Source organism: Mastigoproctus giganteus, chromosome 9 (assembly GCF_048544385.1).
Source record: "Mastigoproctus giganteus isolate SK-2022 chromosome 9, ASM4854438v1, whole genome shotgun sequence".
Lineage (NCBI taxonomy): Eukaryota > Metazoa > Arthropoda > Arachnida > Uropygi > Thelyphonidae > Mastigoproctus > Mastigoproctus giganteus.
The window spans coordinates 201,464,877-201,478,030 of record NC_143583.1 but is presented as its reverse complement, the minus strand read 5'-3'; the positions used below and the strand labels follow the sequence as shown (position 1 = coordinate 201,478,030).

The following is a 13,154-nucleotide window of genomic DNA, read 5'->3' as shown; positions in this document are numbered from 1 at the left end:
TGGATAGCATTCAGGAAATATAGTCACATACTGAAGAGCAATATCCCAGTTTGTCTGAAACGTAAAATAATGAACCAATGTATACTCCCCACCATGACTTATGGAAGTGAAACTTGGGCACTCACCAAAAGAATGGAAGAGAAGCTGAGAACTACACAGCGAAGAATGGAACGAATCATATTGGGAATCAGACTGTTAGATAAGAAGAGAAACACATGGATTAGGCAACAAACTCAAGTAAAGGACATTCTTATCAAAACTAAAGAACTAAAATGGTCTTGGGCAGGACACAGCTTTTTTTTTTTTATGAAAACCCCAAACACGAAAGGTATCAAAACCTATAGTACTTAGTACCGTGCATGGGTTGAAGGAGAAGTATGGGGGGGGGGGATGCCGGAAACTTTGCTCTAGAGACTAAACATGGGTTTCACCATTTCAAGCCTCCAATAAGCAAAGTGGTGGTATTTCACTGGTTGATGAAAGTCATCTACCAGCTTGAAGACATGATGACAGATGGACTAAGAAATTAACAGAATGGTATCCAAGAGGAGCTAGAAGAAAACCTGGAAGACAAAGGCGGAGATGGATAGATGAAATTCATGAGATTTTGGGTAGTCAATGGATGTCCAGTGCTCAAAACAGAAGGAACTGGAAAGTTGCTGGAGAGGCCTTCATCCTGCAGTGGATTGAAAATGGCTGATGATGATGAGGTTCGTAATCTCAGCAAATGGAAGGATCCCATCAAAATTCAGCATGCTCAACCCATTCAAGGCCTTATACACCTCAATCAGATCACCTCACAGGTGCCTAGTCTCCAGCTGCTGCAATTTGCGGAACTTAAGCCTCTCTTGGTAAGAGGATCCCTTCATTCCCCTCACCAATCTTGTTGCACTTCTCTGTACACGCTCAAGCAAATCTACATCCTTCCTAAAATGAGGCCTCTAGACTTGTATGCAGTACTCAAAGCGCAGCAGCCCCAGGGCTCACATCTGGTGAGTATGGGCTTGGCACACCCAGGTCCTGAGCTGGATATCATCATTCTTCTTTTTCTGGGCAATTCCCTTTTACTTCTGACCATTGTTCTTTCTCTCTCTCAGGGTTAAAAAAACATTTTTTTTTTTTTTTTTTGGCTGGTGCAGTATAAGCCTCAGGCTTCCTTGCATCATATGGCTAATGATAATAATAACAATTGCCTTATACAAAGCAATAATCACCTCTTTATCCCTGCCAGCAAAATTCCTGTATATCATTGACAAAACCCCATGACCTGCTCTTGCAGACTGTCTGCATTGCTCAGAAAACTTCATATCTGCCTGCCCAATTACTCCCAGGTCTTTTTCATTTTCTACCACCCTAAGTGTAGTACCACACAGTTGGTACGTTCCTCTGGTGTTACTTCTACCCATTGCAGTACTTTGCATTTGTCAATGTTAAACTTAAGTGGCCACTTCTCAGCCTATCTGCCCAAATTTTCTAGATCCTATTGCAGTAGCACACTGCCATTACTGTCATTGACAACCCTGCCAACCTTTGTATCATCTGCAAACTTTGACATTAAGCCTGATATACCTTCACCAATAAAAATACAAAACAACAGTGGGCTCAACACCAAACCCTGTGGAACTTCACTAATAACATTAGTCCACGAAGAGCAGTGCCCATTGATTACCACCCTCTGTCATCTCCCACTGAACTGCCCTTTTATCCATTGTAGCAACTTACCCTTAATACTATTCTGCTCCAATTTGTACAGTAGTTTCCCATGTGCAACAGTGTGAAAAGCTTTCCTGAAATCCAAGTACAGTATATGATATCAAAATTATTTTTTGCATCCAGTTCCTTTGTAACCACATCATAGTAACCGATCAAATTTGTTAGACAAGACTTTTCCTTAACAAACTCATGCTGTGTCTGAATTATTGCTGCAGTCTTGTCCAGATGATTCTTCAATGCATCTTTAACCAGTGACTCCATTATTTTACCCGGAACAGAAGTTAAACTAACTGGTATGTAAATACTCGTGTCACCCTTCGATCTCCCTTTGTGAATTGGGGATACATTTGCACATCTACAGTCTGTGGGGACCTCCCCTGAGTCCAAGGATGCTCTCATAATTACGGCTAAGGGTTTGCTTAGTTCCTTTGCCACTTTTAATATAACTGGATAGATCCCATCCACCCCAGGTGCCTTTCTTATGTTTAACTTCAACAATTTCTCCTCCACTTTGCTCTCAGTTATTACAAAATCATTAAGCACCCTGCTACAATTTGATAATCTTCTGGCATTTTCCTTCCTTAATAACTCCTCATGTGTGAATGTAGATGCAAAATACTCATTCAGTTTGTTTGCTATCTGAGCAGAATCATCAACAGTCGAACCATCGATATCAAGTGGACCAATCTGATTTATCCCCTTTCTTTTAGAGTTTATATAAGTAAAGAAATCCTTGCTGTTTTTCTTATGAGATACTTTATTATTATCATCATTAGCCATATGGTGCAAGGAAGCTCAAGGCTTCCTTGCTGCACCAGCCAAAAAAAAAAAAAAAAAAAATTCTGAATTACCCTGAGAGAGAAAACAAGAGTCAGAAATAAAAGGGAATCACCAAGGAAGAGAAGAATGATGATATCCACTTAGTAGTTACCTACGTATAAACATGATGCTATAGCACAAACCTATATATTAGTTAACTTCTTCATAACCTGAGGCTATTGCCCTAAACAAATCATGTAATTTTCAATTACTGTACTCCACCACACATCTCTCATATTGTGGAGTTAAACTTTGCAACTGGGTTGTCCTCACTGCAACACCAGGGTACCTGCCCACCCACCGATGAAGAGCCAATAAGCTCTGATGGTATCTGCCGAGAATAAGTAACAGTAGTCTTCTCTATTAGAGAAGCATTACTTATTCGAGGTTCTTCAATACCATGGAAACTCTTTGTGAAGGCATTCATAATACAAGAAGCACTTAAATGATGTCATTTTTTTTTAACTACTTAGTAGTTGGCTACATATAAACATGATGTTATAGCACAAACCTATATTATTATTATTATTATTAGCCATATGGTGCAAAGAAGCCTGAGGCTTATGCTGCACCAGCCAAAAAAAAATTCCCAAGTTTCCCTGAGAGAGAGAGAAAAAAGAAAGGCATTGCCAAGAAAGAGAAGAATGATGATATCCAGCTCAGCACCCTGGATGTGCCAAGCCCACACTTACCAGATGTGAGCCCTTGGGGTGATATGATAGTTTTCATTATTGATTAACTGTTACGATCCATCAAAAAAAATTCAAAAAGCAAGATGTGACCTGCTATAGAAAAAGGACACTGTAACCTCTGATACAGACATAAATTATAAGCAAGTGCATATCTCCAAAAATGATGGCAAAAGAAGTGGAGCCTGCCACACCAGGTTACAAAAAATCCAAAGAAAGAATCACAGTAGCTACTGACCGTGAGCATCCCACCAGCCATGCCATTTCAGATATGCTCTGACACAGTCGTCTGGCTATTACAATCTGGCCTTTGACAAACTCGCTTAAGTCCACTGCCTTTCCCATCTGAAGAACAAAAGTAACACTGATTAACGGGGCTCATTATCAGATGTTTTTTATACCATGTCCAGACCCGTGCACATGCTGTAGTTCACCTGCAGTTGCTTCGATTTGCATAATGACTCGCTGGTCATAATGTTTTGGCTCATAAGTGTAACAATGGCTTCAACATTTTTTTCCAACAAATCATCTCAGATTTGTTAGAAAATGAAATTTTGGACTATAGGTATAAATATGAAGAAAAAGACAATCATATGCAGATCCAAAAATCTCTCACGTGCAGCCAAAAAATGACCTAGGTATAGCTTTACATTATATTGCTATATTGTACTGAGCAGTCTGATTAAATAAACAATGATGTTTATAAATAAAAAAGAAAAAATGAGGGATATGCTACAAAATGTTAGATTCTTTTTTTTTTAATAGATAAATTACTGATTTCACATATGTTTTAAGTGAAAAAAAATTCTTAATTACACAATTTTTTTTGATTCCCCACTTTAATAAGCAATTTTTGATTAACCAAACAACTACAGATCCTGATAATGTTGGGCAAGAGGACTTCTACTGTACTACTACTTTATGCTTTTTACCCTTTTGTACTAGGAATTTAACTACACATGCAACTGAGGGTGTCTTGAAAAAAAAAAAGTTACCTGGACTTGTCTTTGAAATATCACAGAAAGCCCAAACCACAACAGTTGTTCAAAATAAATTTATATTTATATTGTGTATGGCCACAACCAGTGGAGTTCACAACTTCAGTGCAAAATAAACAATAGTGTATTTTTTTTGTAGCAACATACACAAATTCAATCTTACAATAAGCATAATGGTGTCACATTCATTACCCCAGGACCACAACCAGCCCATCATGATCTGCACCAACTTATGACATGAGTTTTGGGGAAATGGTGGTACACATAAAATGCTATTTGAGTTCCCAACTGTTGTAGACTTCATATTATACATATGAAAAGCAAATATGCAGTATCTGTTGTTAAATCCTCTGAATTAAACTTTTAGAAAAATAAGACCAGCCAACTGAAAAAGTTACTAGGTTACATTCTTTTAATGAATATGTACTATGTAGGTTTTTATGAAAATTCTCAAACTTCAACTTTTTAAAGTAACTCACATTATTGCAACATAAATTTTAATTTTGGACAACTTATTTTGCATCGAAGCTTGGATGTACCGGATTCAGAAGTGATTTAAAATCACATTATTGCTGTTTTGCACAAGATAGGAATAAAGTCCAACTGAGTTTTTTAAAACAATTTTTACAAATTTTTGCATTTTGTAATACAGGTGACCCCCACTTAACGCTGATAATTCGTTCCTGAAAAACAGAGCGCTAAGTGAATCAGCACTAAGCAAGCACTGTATTCCCATAAGGCAACGTGTGTATTTGTGAGTTGCAGTCTATTCCATAGGATATTTACTAATCAATAATAAATGATAGTAAAAATACACACAAATGTCGGTTAAAAATATTTAATATTCAAATTTTTTGTGAGTTGCAGTCTATTCCATAGGATATTTACTAATCAATAATAAATGATAGTAAAAATACACGCAACTGTCGGTTAAAAATATTTAATATTCAAATTTTTGTACATATAAAATATTCTATATTACATACGTATATAATTATGTGTTAATTAACTAACTTAAATCATGAATTTATTAATCTGATGGCCCTGTGCTCTCGAGTTTTTGTATCTCTGGACTGAAAAATGAGTCGATTTTGAGTTGTGCTTTGGCCCTCTTCCTCTTGTTACATCATGTAGGGATTCATTTCTTTCTTCAAATTTCTTATTACCTTGACACTTCATTCATGTCAGGGTCATTCTCCTGGAAATAATCACACATTTTTTCAAAGTGTTCAAAAGCTTCACTAAGTCCTTTTGCAGTCAGTGACTTCATCAGTTCTTCATCTGTAGTATCTTGATCATCTTCTCCCTCAATAGCAAGCTCTCGTTATTTTATCATTTACATTAGGTCCTCATTAAAGAGGCCATCCCTGTCACTATCGATCATCTCTTGTATGTCGTCATTGTCAATTTTGTCTAATCCTGCTTCTTTTCCGAGCTCAATTTGCGTTTTAACATTTTCAACGGAGTCAACAGGTTCCTGGGAATGCTTTATGCAATTCTTCCAAACCTTCCTCCACACTTCATTCATAGTCACTTCATCCCAGGCACTTGAAATGTTATAGAGGTCGGTTTTAATGTTATAGGATTTCCAAAACTCCTTTAGGCTCGGTACATTTTCAGTGCTGATAGCTTTAATAGCTTGGGAAAAGGTGTTCCTTATGTAGTATGCTTTAAATGTTGCAATTACACCTTGGTCCATTGGTTGGATCAGAGATGTAGTGTTTGGAGGCATGTAAAAAACTTTTGTTTGTTCAAGTCTTCTAAGCTCTCTTTGCTTGGGTGACCTGGCGTGTTGTCCATGATCAGAATTGCTTTGTAATCAAGGTTATTTTTTGCACAATATCTTTCCACTGCGGTACAGAAGAACTCAGTATACCAATCAATGAAAAGTGGCCTGGTTACCCAACCTTTTTTATTAGCCATCCAGATTTGATTATATTTAGATAGGTTTGATTCAGCTAAACCTTTAAGAGCCCTTGGATTTTCCCGAATGCTAAACTAAAAGGGGTTTTAATTTAAAATCTCCCGCAGCGTTACCACCCATCAACAAACTCAACCGATCTTTCGCTGCTTTGAAGCCTGGCATGTTTTTTTCTTCTTTCGATATGAAACTTCTTTTAGGCATTCATTTCCAAAAAAGATCTATTTCATCTATGTTAAAAACTTCTTGAGCAGTATAACAACCCTCTTCAATAATTTTAACAAGTTCTTTTTTGAGTTTCAGCTCCTTCTTGATCTATACTTGCAGCTTCTCCCTGTATTGCTACATTGTGTAGGTTATAGCACTTTTTAAATCAATCAAACCAGCCCTTACTAGCATTAAATGGTTCCACATTTTTTTCAGGGTCAGCGTTCTTCAAATCTTCATATAAGCTCTTCGCTTTTTCTTTAATAATAATTGAACTTAATGAAATTCTGCATTGAATATTATCTTCAATAAAATTATTTAGAAGTTTCTCCATTTCAATCATAATAGCCGGCCTAGCCCTAGTCAATTTAGTTGCCTGCAGGGGAACAGCCGTTTTTCCGGCTGCTAAAATTGAGTAATTTTTTTTATAATTGTTCTTATAATTATCTTGTTAGTTGAACCTGCTAGTCCTAAATTATTGCACACATCCACTTGTCATTTGACCCGAATCGATTCTCTTCAAAACGACTAATTTAATTTTCAAACTCAATGTTTTTCTTACCTTTCCAGTCTTTGTACCGCATCCAGACGCTGTTTCTTTTTCATTCTTATCCACCATAACTCTCTGAAAATGTAACTGTTTGCACTGATTGTGATACGATGTTCGAGTACAGTAAACTGTCCATGTCTAACACTGTATGAACTGAATGATGACTACAATCCCTCTGGAAAGTGAGCTGAAGAGACAAGTGTTTTATTTATCTGTAACATACGTCACAGGGGTGATGTACGTTACATACAGGGTGGTACAATTCCCTGTTCGATTTTACCTTGTGGTAAAAATCAAACGGTTATACTGTAATCCTTTATTGCATGAAAAGTACTGTAATCAATTACGGTGCGAGTCATGGAGAATGTTTTCTGCTTCAAATGGATGGAAAGTACTTGTCAATATTCCACCTGGAATAATGTCAAGTGGCATGAATACAGTAACAATAGGTGTTTTATTCTGAGAAGTCCCATACAGTAAAATCAAACAGGGAACTGTACCACCCTGTATGTAACATACATCACCCCTGTATGTTACCAAAAGTAATTTGTTATGGTGGGGGAATGTAAACTGCTAACAGATGTATTTGCCAATATTCCCAAAGGGGATAATCTCAAGGCAATGCAGCTTAGAAGGCAGAATGGAGTACATATGGCCATTTGGACAGTAAAACAAAGGTTCTTTATTTCGGGATGACCACACAGTCAGAGGAGTTCAGAAGATAAGAGAATACAAGAAACACCACCACGTTTAGCACTTATGGGGTTGATTGTGTGAAATAACCTTTTCACAAGTTACAGTTCCAAATAAAACAAAAGAAGAGATAGGGAGGGCATATGTTTCTATTACAGGTCAGAACAGGTAAAGCAGACTTCGTACCAGCATGACACTGGATGGCGAATTTTTTCAACTTGTGTACTAAAAAAGAATTTCTCCCTTGAAATTTTGTGATAACATTAAATCCACACCAAGAAAATAGAGCATATTGAAAGTTTCAATTTTGTATATAGAGCAGAAATTATAAAAATAATCAGTAATTTCACGGTGGCTATTTTCTCCTGTTGCCAAAAAAAAGGCTTAAAAATGGACTAGACTGCAGCAGGGTTTGCCAAAAATTCAACCTATACGAGGACCTGCTGAACAATTTATATTATTACAAAATGCAATATTATTTATAATATATTATTAAATTTTATATAAATTATTTATATTTAATAATAATATAACTAACGTCTTTTCACAGCAAAAAGTTTAAATTTCTTATCAGTGATACAGATAACTGAACTTGACAATCTGGTACAAATGAATAGTTGCTGCCATTGTGTAGTATGTTATGGCTTACACTTACAACTAATTTTAAAATAACAGTTTTGAATCCACCTTTATTTTCAAACCAAATTCTTTCAAATAAAAAAAAAAAAAAGATCTTGAGTTTTTTTAGCAGTCACAAAGCAGAAAAGAAGCAAACTGTGCAGAATTATTTCCAAGATTTGATTAGTTGACAAATATTTGTATTTCCTTAAATATCTTGTAATTTTCTTTCTGCAATTTTATAAACTTGATTTCAGTAATTTTGTGAAGTTATTTCCTGTAATATTTTGTAAATTTAATCCTTACCTTTACTAAAACTAATTCTGCTACGTTAGATTCTTTTTGGTATCTTGTAAGCTTAAAAATCCACAGCAGTAAGTTCAGTAGCAGATAAATTTTTGGTAATAACTACAATCTTGAATTGATTTTTGCATTCCATGAAGTTCAATTTTGTAATATTTTGTTAGTTTAATTCTTAATAATGGTTGTTACAAGATCCACACAGAATACTTCATCTGAGGATATCATGACCTAGATTAAAATGGCCATAGGCTATTCTATAAGAGTACAGACTGTGGCATATATTCAAAGGTTGATTTAGCTGACAATCATAGTTCAGCTGATGGTTATTTTCTTATTTCTTGAAGTAAAGAGTACACCAATCTTAAATTAAAACTTGGTATGTAACAAGATGAATTTCAGTCACTGAAAAAAATGAGTACTTGGCCTAGAGACAAATATAACTGGGACTTGTCAAGCATTGAAGTATTTAGTGACCTGACAGGTGATGCACCTGAATTCAGACTCCAGAACAAAATAGTCACAATCACACCTCCAGGATCATACAGTACAAGCACGAAAGTGTGAGCACAGAATATGGTTTTTGTAGACCAACACAGACTTGGAAGATATTCAACTCACTTGAATATCTGTTTCAACACTTTAGACTCAAGTGGCAGGCTCAGCTACTGGAAAATTGCTGCCATTGTGTAGCGTCATGGCTTACAATTAAGCTCTGATGGCTACAACTAATTTTAAAATAAGTTTTGAATCCACCTTGATTTTCAAACCAAATTCTTTCAATACAAAAAAAAAAAAAAAAAGAGATCTTTAGTTTTTTTAGCAGTCACAAAGCAGAAAAGAAGTTTGGTAAAAGTCTGCAACTTTTACCAAACTGGTAAGGAAAACTGACCACAATTTACTGAATATGCCAATAATGCAAACTATTTTTAATTCTTTAATTCAGCTTGAAATGTCAGTCTCTCTCTCTAAAATATCTTGCAAGCAAAAAAATACTTTATATTATTCCTCCTACAAAAAATAAATTATATATCCCTACTCTTAGCAGCTTCCAAATTCAATTGAAATAAACTCCAGATATTAGAATTTTGAAATTACCACTTACAGGTTTAATGAATTTTGTAAAAGTATCAAGTCTATATTTATTCTAACCAACAACATTCTTACACCTTAAGCATGGTGCACAATTTCTGTACTTGGAAACAAAAAACAAACAAACTGTACTTATATACAGTATTACACAATATTGAATATACAGGAGTTTAAATTAAAATATACTGTGGTGGGGTCCAGCTGGCTTATTTTAAGGTTTAAAGTTTAAGCTATTTATCGTCTAAGCCTTTTCTGTCACATTTGGGTTGAAAATTTTTGAATTTGGTGTTAAAAATTGGACAAAATATTATTCGGATTCTGAATTAAAATTTGGCCTAATTAACTTTTTTCTTTTTATCAGCGGGAAAGATGTTCCCTGTCTTCAGTTTAGTCTAAATACGCATCTTTGTACTTCGGAAATAAACGTAAACCGCTTTTATCGGTTTACGTTTATTTCCGAAGTTTTCGTTTACATAGGGCTAATTTCAAAAATTTAATGTAACAAAACCTAAGACGACAGTGGTCAAAGCCACAAATAAGTGCACTCTTCCTCATCTCTCTCTCTCTCTCTCTCTCTCTCTCTCTCTCGATGGCAAGAGTACGTCAAGATCACGATAATTAACTAAGTAATTCAATTTGTCGCAACAAAAATGATGCCAGTCGCATAGCATTACTACAACATTAGGCGCCGAATTACAACTGCCATGTTGAAATTTAATGATTCATTTGTATATATTCTATTTATCAATAGTACCTATAATACAAAAAAAAAAAACCCTTTATTAACAAAGTACGGTATAACATTCACAACAATTCGTAGTAAATTTCATAGGTCAGTAGACAATATTAATGTATAGTATAAATACAATTGTAATAAATTATTAATAATTTCACAACAGCAAAAAACAGAATGCGGGGGGTTTTCGTACCACGAAGGGCAAATAATCCAGAAGCATTATTCTACTAGTTATATTGAATTTCCGACTATTAAAGCTAAAATTACAAATGAAGCAAAAAATAAAATCTTCTCTCTTACCTGAAAATAGTCCTATTTTATAAGTATATACATATATAGAGTATACAAAAATTAAAAAAAAAACAAATCCAGTACCCCAAAACTCTATACCTGCCAATGACTTTAAATTTTCAGGAACACAGGTGACACCTACTACGTGATGAAGAATACGTTACATAAATAATACAACAGAACTACAATATATTCTATAATTCTAACTAAAGAAAATATTGAAAAGATCGTTGACGTAATTGGTTGACCAAAGGGTTCAAATTTAAATCGTAATTAATAACGTAGAAGTACTGATATAACTAAAAATATGTATTGATAAAAAAATTATCATATAAGAATGGGTATTTTTTAAAATTTTATGCTTAAATAAATTGAATTAAAAATTAATATACACAGTATAAAAGATCTAACCAAAGGCATTGCAGGTACAGACGAAACATGATGTCATTCAGACAGAAGTGATACTGAATTTGAAAGTGGGGAGTGCAATGCATACAGGGCGGACAGACAGGCCAGTAGAGGTTGAGTGGTTATGCTCTTATTTAAAAAGCAATTAAATCTATGACAGTCCATCCAGTTGACATGGGTAACGAGTGCAATGTTGAGTCAGTTTGATGTGATATAAGCACTGAGAAAACAAAACAGAGAGTAGGACTTTGCTATAGGCCTAATGACTGTGACGAGTATACTAAACACCTATACAGAAAACTAGAATGTCCCATAATGGGGAACATCAAATTTCCAGATATTAACTGGAATTTGCGGGTTGGTCACTCAAACACAAGCAAGACCTTAGTGGATTTTTCTGGATGACTGTTTTCTACAGTAGCATGTAAGGGAAGCATAAAGAGGAAGCAATACACTTGATCTGGTTATCAACAGTGATTCTTCATGCATTAAAAATCTGCAGGTAAAAGACCCACTGAGTGGCAGCGATCCGAGTATGATACAGTGGAATTTAATTAAAGATATAACTATTGTCAAGGGTAAAGGGAAAGAATTTTGCTATCGTAAGGGTGATTACAGAGGACTCAAACTGAGTTTAAATTGTGTGCAGTGGGACAAACTGATGACGTTGGAAAAAGAAGAATATGCATCACAGGATCATCTAGACAAGACTGCATCAATAATTCAGACACAGCATGGGTTTCTTAAAAGAAAGTCTTGTTTGACAAATTTGATTGGATACTATGATGTGGTTCCAAAGGAACTGGATACAAAAAATAATTCTGATATCATATACTGTACTTGGATTTCAGGAAAGCTTTTTTTTTTCACTGTTGCACATGGAAGATTACTGTACAAATTGGAGCAGAATGGTATAAGAGTACGTTGCTACAATGGATAAAAGGGTGGTTGAGAGAGAGAAGAAATAGGGTGGTAATCAATGGATGCTGCTCTTTCTGGATTAATGTTATTAGTGGAGTCCTACAGGGTTCAGTGTTGGGCCCACTGTTATGTTTTATATTTATCAATGATATCGATGAAGGTATATCAGGTTTAGTGTCGAAGTTTGCAGGTGATACAAAGGTCGCCAGGATTGTTAATGACAATAATGCTAGTGTGCTACTGCAACACGATCTAGAAAATTTGGGCAGATGGGCTGAGAAGTGGCAGTTGAAGTTTAACATTGACAAATGCAAAGTACTGCACATGGGTAGAAGTAACCCCAGAGGAACGTACCAACTGTGTGGTACTACACTTAGAGTGGTAGAAAATGAAAAAGACATGGGAGTAATTGTGCAGTCAGATAAGAAGTTTTTTTGAGCAATGCAGACAGGCTGTACAACAATGTAGAGACGGCTATGGGGTTTTTTTCAATGATATACAGGAATTTTTCTAGCAGGGAAAAGGAGGTGATTATCCCTTTGAATAAGGCAATGGTCAGGCCTTGAACACTGCGTACAGGTCTAGATGCCTCATTTTAGGAAGGGTGTAAATTTGCTTGAACGTGTACAGAGATTAGGGCAACAAGATTGGTGAGAGGAATAAAGGGATCCTCTTACCAAGAGAGGCTTAAGTTCTTCAAATTGCAGCAGCTGGAGAATAGGCACCTGCGGGGTGATCTGATTGAGGTGTATAAGGCCTTGAATTGGTTGAACATGCTCAGATTACGGACCTAAGGGGGCATAAATTCAAATTGAGGAAAGGTAGTTGTAGAATAGATGTGAGGAAATTTGCCTTTAGCCAGGAGTGGTTAATTGCTGGAACAAACTCCCATCTGTCGTTGGGGAAATTGATAGTTTAAATAAATTCAAGGAGGAACTAGACAAACATTTATAGGGAATGGTTGTGTGAATTTTATTATTAGTATTATTATTTATTTTATTTCTTATTTTTTTGGCTGATGCTACATAAGCTCATACGCATGCTTTCTTGCATCACATGCCTTTATTACTCTTACTACAATTAATATGTTACCAACGGAAAATTCTAAATGGGAAGTATTCAGGAAAGCAGTCAAAGAAAAACTTCTGCTACTACGTTTTCATAGCAACTAAGAATTATTGTTCAGGCTTAGACTCTA

At 35.5% G+C, this 13,154-nt stretch overlaps 1 protein-coding gene across 2 annotated transcripts in view; it reads right to left on the bottom strand.

Moving 5' to 3' along the window:
• The window catches only part of LOC150081029 (elongin-C), a 46,456-nt gene extending 35,626 nt beyond the window's left edge, over positions 1–10,830 (bottom strand). Inside the window, exon 1 of one of the 2 annotated variants that reach the window (XM_090382034.1) lies at positions 10,727–10,830. The gene's annotated coding sequence lies outside the window, so the exon portion shown is untranslated. Of the gene's footprint in view, positions 1–10,636 lie in introns of both variants that reach the window. The other variant, XM_090382032.1, reaches the window with a different exon arrangement.
• Positions 10,831–13,154: the final 2,324 nt, after the last annotated feature.